This window comes from Panicum virgatum, chromosome 6N (assembly GCF_016808335.1).
Source record: "Panicum virgatum strain AP13 chromosome 6N, P.virgatum_v5, whole genome shotgun sequence".
NCBI lineage: Eukaryota > Viridiplantae > Streptophyta > Magnoliopsida > Poales > Poaceae > Panicum > Panicum virgatum.
This window is the reverse complement of record NC_053150.1, coordinates 2,506,637-2,518,770: the sequence shown is the minus strand read 5'-3', so window position 1 is coordinate 2,518,770 and position 12,134 is coordinate 2,506,637. Positions and strand designations below refer to the sequence as shown.

At 42.8% G+C, this 12,134-nt stretch overlaps 1 long non-coding RNA gene across 1 annotated transcript; it reads left to right on the top strand.

The window, feature by feature from the left end:
• The first annotated feature begins 5,029 nt into the window (after positions 1 to 5,029).
• On the top strand, positions 5,030 to 6,088 carry LOC120679920. Its single transcript, XR_005677385.1, has 4 exons — positions 5,030 to 5,066; positions 5,170 to 5,274; positions 5,378 to 5,479; positions 5,578 to 6,088. It is a non-coding gene; the product is annotated as an uncharacterized LOC120679920 (long non-coding RNA).
• The last annotated feature ends 6,046 nt before the right edge of the window (positions 6,089 to 12,134 follow it).

Genomic DNA, 12,134 nt, shown 5'->3' with positions numbered 1-12,134 from the left:
GTGCTACCGTGGGAGATCACGGCCGGATCAAGGCGTGTTGAGTTTCAGAATGGTCTATCCGCTGAAGAGTATGCAGCCTTGATGAATGACAATGTGGAGGACCTAACGGAACTAAGACTTTGGTCGTTGGAAAAGATCAAAGAAAATAAGGCTAAAGTCGCCCGTGCATACAACAAGAAGGTCAAGCCTAAGGATTTCCAGGTGGGAGACTTGGTTTGGGAGGCAGTATTGCCGTTGGGAACTAAAGATAAAAAGTTCGGTAAATGGTCTCCAACTTGGCATGGGCCATACAAGGTTGATCAGGTTTTGCCTGGGAATGCTTGCATGCTTGAGGAATTGGAGAGCGTCAAGTTTCCTATTGCTGTCAATGGACAGCATCTGAAGAAGTATTTCCCGAGCATGTGGAAAGGCGAGTAAAGAAAAGCCGATAAGATCCATCTGGCTGCAGTGTAATAGGCCAACACGTTGAGTTGTCCGAAGAAAAAAAATAATATGATGATGACAGACCAACACGTTGAGTTGGCCGGTAAAAAAAAATAATATGATGATGACAAGCCAACACGTTGAGTTGGCCGGTAAAAAAAAATATGATGATGATAGGCCAACACGTTGAGTTGGCCGGTAAAGAAAAAATGCATTTGAGAAGTAAGATAGCCGATGTGTAACCATCGACTTAAGATGTTTTTAAACAAGTACAAGTTTCAGGTTAACAGGCAGTACTAATTGTCTCTTGAGCCTATCTACTGGTTCAGGAATTTTTCTATGGCATGGATGGCTTCAGTACGGACGGCATCTGCTCGTGCTACAATCACTTCGTCATCCTTGTCATTACCTGAAACTATCTGCCGACTCAAGGTGCTGATCTCTGCAAACTCTGCTTGTATCTGCTCAGATATTTTCTGGGTTTCTTGTTTGGAGTTTGCAATGGAAGTTTCCTCGGCCTGGATGAGTTCCTTGGTAGTGCGGACCTTTTCTTCGAGTTCCGACAGTTCTTTCTTCAGGAGGTCGAGTCGATTCATGTTGGCAGACACATCAGCTTTGATATCTAGAGTTGCTTTCTTCTGGTTAAGGGCCTTGCACTTTTGGGTAATGTCAGCTTTCAGAGAAGCTTGAGAGCGACATGCTTTCATTCTTTGTTGTGCTTTACTCACTTCTATCCGAAAGAATGAAAGGTTGCTGGCTGACCAGAGCTTGATTTGCAATGGCTCCGGGAGTTGGGATTCTATTTGCTCAAAGATGTTCTTTGTCTTGCTGGAGTCGTTAACTAGAGCAGTGATCCACTACACCAGCTGCAATTTTCTACGAGAGCCAAAGTAATATGCAAGAGTGCTATCACGTACAAAAAAATAGTAGGCAACAGGCCTCTCACTTATAATACCATCGACAGTACTGTTGTAGTTGATGTTAACACGTGTGACTGTCCTGTCGGGTTTGTTTTCCTTGACCGCACACCTCCCCCCATGAATCATGCTGTGACAATGCTGTTGCGTATTCTGTTCTTACAATTGACAGGCCTGTTGTAGTTGCCCTCGACACCCTTCTTCAAGGTTAATTAATTTCATATTATCTATGGCCTCGACACCCTTTTATGGATAAAGATTATATATGGCCACATTGTCTGGAATTGCAATTGAGTTACGGAAGCTACAGAAACCTTTGATTCAATCTTACAAAATAAAAATCGACTGCATGTGCTTCCGGAGGGGATCGAACAAGCAACCTATCGCTGGAGCCAGTACCCTCACCACGACGCTATCATAATGTCGGTGACCTCGACATAGAAATTATTTTATTTTAACAAGCTCAACAGGCATTCCAATTAGTCAGGCCAAACCAAAGAGGATTTACTCTTAGATTATCTAAGCATTAAAATTTTTATTATTTATTTACATCTGTGTCAATTAGTAAAGCTGAAATTCCAAATATGCTATATTAGACCTAATTTGAACCTATTAGAATATTTTCGTGAATTTAATGTTGCTTTTATAAATCTACTTTGTATATTTAGATGTTTTAAGTGAAAAGTTGAACCATGATATTTATATATTTTTAAAAAAATTTAAAATTCTCATGTGATGAAGAACTCTTAACTTTCATTCTTTTGTTAATTTTGAACATTTTATAATTTGGTTTGGCGGTTTATGGACCCAGTCTGAAACTGCTCGATGTTAGCCTGTCCACGCCTGCTATAGGGCCGAGCCTAGTAAGAGGAAACTAGATTCGAAATAATTTCAGGCTAGCCCCAGCCCGATCCGACTATTTATTATTTGAATTATTTTCAACTAAAATAGAGTGAAACCTCTAGGGTGTGGTGTCGTTATTTTTACCGCCAGCTTACCTAGGGATACTTCAAAGTAGGAGATTGTTTGGTGAGGAATCGCCGTATCTGGAAATTGAACGTAAAACGTAATATCCTATGTTATATTTGCAATGTTGTATATTGCGCTCTACGCTTGGGTGTTGAGTTGCCCTACTTTAGGCTTGAGCTGATTCTGCCGATTTAAGTACCCCTGCCAACCTTTATATACTCTAAGGGTGGGATACTAGTCGATTACATGCTAGTAGTTAGGGTAGAGTTTTTGTAGGATTATATATGAATCCTAATTGGAGTCTGACTTTCTATCTTCCTTGCAGATAGTTTCATTGTGATACTCGGAGATCTATCTCTAACACGTGGTCCAGCATGAAAAATAACGCTCATGTCTATGTGTGAGTGAGTGCGTGTGTGAGATGCGTGTGTGTGTGTGAAGGTTTAGTATGTTTGAAAAATGATTGAATTATTGAATTGAAATTATCATTGCAAGATTCACAAACTATTTGTAACGCATGAATTTAACACGAATTTTTGGTTAAATTTACTTGAGCGATACAAATCCTATCGCACTAGACAATATAATATTCCTTTTGCATTAAACTGTTTCACCTATATGTTTATGCAACCATGTATCCTTCTAGAAAATTATTAATAGCTGTATAGACAGGAAAGATAGATCCGACTCCAATGTCCCTGGCAACATATTATTAAACTTGGACTCCAACTCACAGATTCGGGGTGAAAATACTTTAGCAAAAGCAGAGATACGGGAGAAACCACACCCATATCCTTGTGGATGGCGCCAATTGCTAGCGATACAGGGCAATGGAGCACCAATTTCCTCTATTCCCGCCAAAATAAATCTCGTTTCCATCCCTAAGAGTTGTGCTCCGAGGGTTTAGGGATACTAACCGCTGTTCCCCGTATATGTGAAGGAAATTTTCGTTTCCCTCCCTGAGCCGCCCCCCAGAAGTCCTCGAGGTAAGGGACATAAGGGTTTCTTAGAATCGCAACTCCCACCGTCGCACCCTTTGATTCTGCCCTGACTCGCATTGGTGGCGCCTGCGAGGAGATCATCTTCAGTTTTTTTGTCCCGATTGGGTTGATTGCAGGGAGGCGCTGCTTTTTTCCCTCGCTTGAGTTGATTGCAAGGAGGCACTTTCCTTCCATTGTCCGTCACAGCCACATACAGATTGGAGTTTAGGTGTCCTGAAGTAATTGTTTGATCGAATCCTTTTCTTCTTGGGCATTTGGTGAATTCTTGTAGCGAGGTATTATTAGATCCTTGTGAATATACAAAATCTCCATTAATTAGATTTCTTTTTCTTGACAGTGATGAATTAAATCTGTGCATCAACATATATAAGTTTTGATAGTTTGTTTGTGTGTAACTTTTACTCTTAAATACAGGCAGATATCAACTGCACATACTTGTTGACCCCATCTCTGAATTTGATCACTCGAAGGTCGCTGGGCATCATGTGAGTAAATCTGCCACACAATTGTGTTTTTTTACCAGTACAAATTTGGCATATGCATAACTTCAGATTCTAGTGGCATTTTGACTAGCTGGGATAGAGTTTGGGTTTTCTTCCCCACCATAATGCAGTTGTATTGGACTTAAGCTTACTGCTACCTTTGAATTATTTTTATTAATTAAGATATTCCAATGCTGTGATTAATTAGTTGCGTATTAGATTTTGGAAATTTTACAATTTATGCACATAGAGCAACATTGGACATTTGTTATTATTAATTTCATCCAAATGGAAGGCCATTTAGCTTAATTGAGGGTTTTGCTGTGCACATGGGAGCATCTAAACAAGCAGTGGCACAAGGCGAAGGCAATGAACTTCCTCCACTTGCAAATGATCGTGCCCAAGAACATTTGGTATTGAAAAATTTGACTGTTCAAACTGTTTTCCACTTTATATATATAAATATAGCATTTGTCGCTACCATATCTAGCAATTTTCATTGTGTTTAGACCTTATCTTCGTTTATAAAAATTGAATATTTCCCATGTGTTAGGATAAATATCGCGATGGAATGAAGGAGGCTCACGGTGAAAATATTCCATGGGTGAAGGTTCCTCTGGACCAACAAGTTATGTATAAGTGCACTGGACGGAAGCCACATGGGAAGTTTGCAATAGCAGATGGTGCCATTGACAGCTCACAAGTGCAATTCTCCCCTGATATACGTCCTTCTACATGCTATAGTTCCAGTAGTCAAAGAGAAAGGGAGCTTGAGCAGGAGGTTCGAGATCTCAAAAGATCTTTTTGCAATGCATTTACCAAGTTCAATGAAGATTTGACCCAGGTTATTGTTCCTTCCATATCACTAATACATGGCTGTATAGATTGTATGAACTACTTATTATGTGCATGTATAATAACTAATTATTACAATATTTATTAGTATATGAGGCAAGGTTGCCGAGATGCTCCTCCTTCTCAGATCGATCTGGCCTCATTGTTCCAAAACCCTGTACCTCCAACTTCTGAGCCGGTAATAATCAATTTATTTAGTTGAATATGTTACTACTTTGAACTGTTACATGGTATATGACAATTAGCATCTTACAACTTACATGTCTGTCTAAGTATCTCCTGACTTTTCATGTCTCGGTGTAGTTACTAATTTTTACATTGTTCATTAGCATACAAGACCAGGCGGTGAAAGTGCTTCTATGCCTCCGATCAATTTGGCCTTGTTTTCCCCTAGCTCTGTACCAGCACGGCCTCCACCAGTAAAATTCTTAAAATGAATACTATATATGAATTCAATAGTACTTTGTACGGTTGTATGTATATGTATCTCACAACTCACACCCTTGTCTTATATATTTTAAGGGCATCATGGACAACAATTCTGTAAATGCAACGATACGACACATGAGTGGAACTCCATCTGGACATGTTGGCCAACAATCTCCTCCTAACATCTATAGACGGCAGGTAGTAATATTCGATACTATCTTTTACTGACCCTAAAATATCTTGAGTGTCACCTATCATAAATCTGAAAGATCTTGCACCACTATCTAAATATTGTCTGAAGGGCGGCATGGATATCAACTCTGTAAATGTTGTGCCACATCAAATGAATGGAAATTCATATGGACATGTTACTGGACAAGCTTTTCCAATGCCTTATCAACAGGTTACAATGTGCTATTGTTATGTTTTTACTACACTTCATTATCATCCCACATATGTACTGGTAAGAAATTGCACCAATGCATTTTCTTTTTGGTGAAGGATGGTAGTGGAAACAATTCTGCTAGTGTAGATTTACAGAGAATGGATGGAAGTACCTTCCGGTATTCAGCACGGCAGAACACTTTTCAGCCGGTAATAATAACAAAACTTTGTCAAGTCATTTGAATTTATTCATTCATCAGTGCACAAGATTGAATGATTTCACAGCTCTTGGTTTTTCTTTTTGCAGGAATCAATGCAACGAAGTTCTACAAACGTACTGGAGAGAATGTGGGGATCTTCCATCAGAGACCAAGGGACTCCTACAACAAACTATCACAGCAGCCACATGAGGGACAGGGATACCACTGACAATGGAGGAGACGATTTTTTCTAATAGGATGCAGTAACATTTTAGTCATATTGGAACTTATCCGTAGATAATATTAGTCGTTTATCTATCACTTGTTTTAAATGTTAGATTTCCAATTCTTTATTTACTTGTGAAAGACTACAAACATAACTTTGCTTTTATTCTCTAATGATGCAAGGACATGATATCTCTATACTGCTTGATATCTGCAATGTTACATGAACATGTATGATTATTATGATATGTTCTGTGTTAGGTGTCCATTAGCTGATAGTTCAATTTGATACAAATATCTGGATATTTTGGAAATATAAAAAGTTCAATGATACAAAACCATTTTATGGCAGTGATGTCATAGTTTTTTTGATACGGGGGCCTTGCTATAATTGTATGGGCAACAATGCTGTCAGAGGACAATAAACAATTCCATGACAGGGGCCCTGTCAGGGAATAGATATCCAACATTGCTCTCGTTGTTTGTTTCAACCAAAATGGTGTGATGGCTATCGGGAAAGAGGGCATTATTATCCGACAGTGCAGTCATGGAACAGTCTCTGCCGACACCCATCCTGGTCAATCTGACAAATTGCTTCTCCGACAGTCCTCACTGTTGGAAAAACTCAGCACCGACAAGGCTGTTAGAGTTTAATTTCTATTCCCGACAGAGCAACTTTGACAGGTAATCTCTGACAGCTAGCTGTCAAGAAATAACAGTCCCGACAGTTTCCCTATATTTTCCGACAGTGCTCGGCTGTTGGGGTTGCTGTGATTCGTTGTAGTGATCGGAGCAGATAGAAGATCCTTGATAAGTTGAAGCTGATGTGCCAAGTTAGCCGATTGTTGCAGAGAAGATGTTTCTGCTCCAGGAGTAGTCAGGCCCATTGATGTAGGGTCAAAGGAAAGCAAACCTGAAATATCAAAACTCTATGGGCATATCTGGAGTTAGTGCAAGATGCATTTATGGAGTTATCGGCTGGTTCAGAATTGGTTTTGTAATGTTACCTGTTCTGAAGAAGAAGTGTTGGGCGGTTCAGGAGCAATCGTCCTATCAGAGCTGGTGTTGACGTCAAGAGCATCTACTGCATCGGCTTGTTCTTCGCTTGCATCCGACAGTGCATCAGGAGTTGCAGCTAGCTCATGTTGATCCAGGTTTTCTGCATTGGGGATTTCTTCAGCTGTGTCCTGAAAATAGAATTACAATCAACTGGAGTATACGTATACGAAATAAAAAAAAGGGGGTTTTAGAAAGATGAGTTACCTGGTTGGTGTTGGACTCTGATGGACTTGGGGATGCTGGTGTTGGTTTCTTGACCACTGGCCTTGTGATCATCTTCCTTTTCTTGGTCAAGACTCGGGGGGCAACGATTGCAGAAGTTTGTCTTCGCTTGGAAGCCGACTGAAGTAAGTCTGGCTGAACAGTCATTATCACTTTCTTCATTGGTGGTGATCCTTTGCAAAAGAGTATATCGGAACAGTTGGAAGAAAGTGGAATGGCTCTCCAGTGCTGGTCATAGGTTCTGGACCATCTTGTCGCTGCAAACAGGATGGGTTAGAATTACACAGATGCAAAGGATGGAGGACGTAGAAGGATGAATGCGTAAATTCAGTACCTCTTCCTCGGGGATTACATATTCAGGATCGATTTGCTGCAGTTGAGGACCTAGAGCTTTTCTGAAGACATGAGTTTTCCACATGTTCCACCAGGTATCAAAGCCGATTGATGAAAAAGTGAAGGACAGATCGGCTGGTATTGGAATGTGGAGATTGTCAAACATGTTGTAGCATCTCGAGCTGGTGAGACCATCAGGCAGATCGGCTCTGCTCTCCACCAAGTGGTGAATATGGAAGTGGGGAGGGACCTATCCTAGGCCAAATTGCCGAGCTACTATAACTGGTTGGTAAGATTCATAACCTGGCTTGATAATTCTGTTAGAAGTGCTGATGCCAACAGGAAGGAAACCGGGTTGAATCATCAAAGAATATAGATGCCGAGTGCTGTCGTCATCGGCAAAGTTGTCTAATCTGAAGGCAGTGGGGTTCTCAAAGGATTCAGATTCATTAAACGGGAATTAGAGAGGATTGTCTAGTCCTTTGTAGAAGACTCTGAACCAATTTGCTGCATCTGTTGAGTTCAATTTACTTCCAGGAAGGCTGAACAAAGCTTGGCCATAACTAGTACATCTGATTGGTTTGCCACTTTCATCGGGGAAAGAGTTCTTGGTCAGGCCTTAGAAGTTGGGAATATGATGTTGGAAGTACAATTGTGCCCACAACTAAATGAACCACCAAGGGCCTCCAGTTCTCAGTTTCTTTTTATTAAGCAAGTTAGATGTCATCAAGTGGAGATATCTGTAAATTTCTCCAAGGAAGAGTTTGCCTAGGCCGGTGTGATGACCATGGGCTAGGTGGTAGGCCAAGGGGAGATAGTTCTTAGTTGGAGCTAAGGAAGGGCCACAGAAGATGAAGTGCTCTAGCCAAAGATTTAAGAAGGCTGTGTGTTCCTTCTCAGTCACTGGACCTTTTGTTTTCATGTGCTGACTCATGTAAGTACCCCAATTTGTGCAGTTGACTTTGGAAGAGAGTTTAAAGGGGACTTCTGCCATTTTGTGAGCAGTAGGATTAGGAGAGCTAATGTCTAGTCCAGTGATCATGGTGATGTCTAGCAGAGTAGGGGTCATGGGTCCATGACCAAAAAGGAAACAATTCAGAGCATCAGACCAGAAATAGCCGATGGTTTTCAGAAGATTTTCATCTTTGTCAAGGGGTGACAGTGATAGGCTAAGTGCAGCGGCTATGTTCAAATCTTGCCACAAGGGCATGTAGGCTTTTGCTACTCTATTGTACCACGTAATCCAGCTCTCGGGTGGATTAGGCCAGACTCTTAAGCAGTCGGCCCAGAGGTTCAGGTCGATGTTTTGACTCACAAAAGGGATCCTATTTGCTTCACAAGAGATCAAATCTATGGGGTTTTCATGGGTTTGTGGGCCAAGACAGAAAGATTTTGGATTGGAGGGATGCGGCAGAAGGATGTTTGACACCTGAAGTTCAGAGGTTCAGAAGCATACGTATGGTGTCATGTTTCAGAATTTTAGTTTTAGAAGCTTAATAAGCTGAAGAAAACTAAAAGACTAGGCCGAATATTACCTTCAGGCCGTGGATTGCCGCATCGTGGATTGCAGAGCTTGTCGTTTGAGCTGCAGAATCTGCCATGGTCAGATATGTTGACTTAGGGTTTTATTGCTGGAGATTCTGATTCGAATTCCGGCTGCTTGGGGAGTTATTGCTCGGATTTGTAAAGCTTGGTTTTCGAATTGTGCTCGGATTCAAGAGTTCGTTTCAAGTTGGAGGTGTTACTCTATTCCTGTGCGGGTTGCTTCTGGTTTGAATTTCGTCGGCTCTTGGATATTTATGGAAGCCTGATGTGTTGCCATCGGCTTTTTGGAAAGTAGATATCAGACATATGGAATTGAAAGGAAACTGATTTCATTAATGGAAAGTTCATTACAAAGAAAGCCGATTGCTACAAAGGAATTAATCCTTCGGCTTTATGATTCTACCCCTTCGACGCTACCTACATCTACCAGTCGTAGGTGTCTAAACTCCTACGGTGCTTCGGGCTTCGCGACGGTGCGTCTCCACCATCGTCATCGTTATCGTCGCCGTCATCGCCGCTGCTGCTGCCATCGTCCTCGGCGCTGCTGCTGCTTCGCCCGCCGATGCTGCTGCTTCCCTCTTCGCTTCCCTCCATGGGGGCTTTGAGGAACTGATGGGGGTTTCCCCCTGCCGCCGTATCGTCGCTGGAAGAAGAGCCGATCTCTTCGGAGGAGTCGGCTCCTTCCCAGGAGAAGGCGTCGTCTTCACTGCTCTCCAGTTCCTCTTGGAAGAGGAACTGGAGGTCTTCCTCTCCTTCAGTCATGGGCTCGTCCTCCTCGGAGGTAACTCCGAAGTCGAACTCCTCCGCATCCTAGTGCAGAGGAGCCAGCGCCTCATAGGCTGCTGTCGGGTCCCACTCGGGGGTCGGCTCTCGGCTCTCTGGGATAGAGTCGATGGAGGAGGCCGAGAGGGAAGAAGAAGGAGGAGAGGAAGAGGAAGAAGAGCAATCTCCAAAAGAGTTGGAGCCGGAGGAAGAAGAGATGGCCATGGCTGGTGGAGGATTGGGATTTCTGCGCTACTGGCTCTAGGAGGAAGAAGGAGTTTGCTGTGAAAAAAAGGCGATTCGGGTGAGATTAAATAGTGAAAAGATGGAAGACGGATCGGCAGTTTTCACATTCTACGAGGAGCCAGTTGCAGAGACGTTGCGTCTTCCTTTATGGTTACAGTGTGTTTAATGAGCATTAACGGGAAGATGAAGCGACGGATTGGTTTTGGAAATATCATTGCCAAAACCAGGAGCCATGTGTTATCACCAGGGTTAATTTATGGGCCGAAATCAAGATGGGCTTAAAGCAGAAGACTGAAGAAGACTTGTAAATTGGCTCCTGCGTGAGCATCTGGGCCACATGGGCCTTGTATCTTTAGATTTAGTTCAAGGTTAGAGATAGAGTCCGATCGGGACAAGATTAGTTTAGATTGTTTCACAAGTCTCCGGACTATAAATATGTATCCTTTGTTATTCGTAAAGAGAGCGTCATCACGACTCACAAACAACAACTCTCGGCACAGCGCCACCCCTAATCTTAGGGTTTCATCCAAGTAAGCGCCATGCTGCCCTGATCACTTCTTGCGATCAGGGCAGTATTGTTCTTGCTTTTACCTTGGTATTACTCGTACTGAAGCATTTTTTATGGCGAGTAGTACTAGTTATCATGATGTTCGTAGCATGGCTTTTAGTAGATTTATTGTGCTTCGTTGCTTGTCATCTGCAAATATCATGTTGTCTCTGTGCAGTCACGTTTCAATCTCATGCTAGTTCTTGTCGCATAGAATTAGTTGCACAGAGGCAACACCTTGCTTCTTTTATGTTTAGTAGATCTGATCTGTTCTGGTTTGCTCTTATCTTAAGAGTTGGCGTAACATCTGCTAGGTTAGGCCTTGCAAACGGATTGGATGATCCGGTGGTGTAATAGATGCTTTATCTTAGCCTTGATAGGGATTGTTCCGGGAATCGGCTCTTGCTAGTTCTTAGGCCTCTGTTTTGGGTTGTGGTTTAGTTATCTGTTATGTTCATTAGGCCTAGTCACGTGTAGGAAGTTCCGATCTAGCAGTGAAGCTGTTACCATCGTGGATTCGATCAATTAGATTTATTTGAAGCAGTTTTATAGTTATTTGCTTTATTTATCATATCTGGATACAATCAGATCCCATCTGACACCGGGACTCGATCGGCTTTTTAAAGCCGATGCAAGAGTCATCCCGGGGAGCCGACCACGGCTCGGACTTACATTTACACATGTCTTTGTATGCAGGAAACTGTTTGGAGCACGTCCGCACCCTCCTGATCGGGTATAGGTCAGGTGGCACGCCCGGTTTTCACACATCCTCCGGGCGCGTGACGGAATTACGGGCCGTCGACGAGGGAGCAGTGCCTGCCAGCGCCCCAGCAACCTCCCGGCTCTTCGTGTTGCCCGTCGCTGCTCGCCGGTGGGTTTCGACTGACAACACCTCCTTTCTTCTTTGTCATCTTCCAGGATGAAGTGTCCACGAAGATAGGCCATTATGGTGGCCCTCCAGTCTTCACTGGTTATGGCGTTGATGAACTTTGCAGGCTCTTCGGCACAATTGACAGAGCCCTGCTTTATTGTTTCGAAGAACACATCAGGTGGCAACAGATCATATTGTGCTGCGGCCTTCGCCAATATATCTGCTTGCTTGTTTTGTGATCTGGGAAAGCTTCGTATGCTGAATCCAAGGAAGAATTTCTCCATGCTTCACACAGCTGCTAAGTACTTTGCCAGCTCTGGCTTTAGTGCTATATTGGATTTGTTGATGTGCCCTGTGATTAATTCAGAGTCGGATCTGATTGACAGCCTTCGCGCCCCTAGTGCTCTTGCCTTTCAAAGACCCAAGAGCAGGCCTTCATATTCTGCAACGTTGTTCGTACATCCTTTGAAGTCGAGCCTTACTGCATATTTCACCTGTGTGCCCGAAGGGGATGTTAGAATTGCCGAAGCCCCGGCTCCATCCCTCAGGTACGCCCCATCACATTCAAGTTGCCATATTGTTTCAATCTTTGGTGGTTCATGCGAAGGCATCGCTGGAGTCCAGTCTGCGATGAAATTTGCCAAGACCTGAGACTTGATTGCCG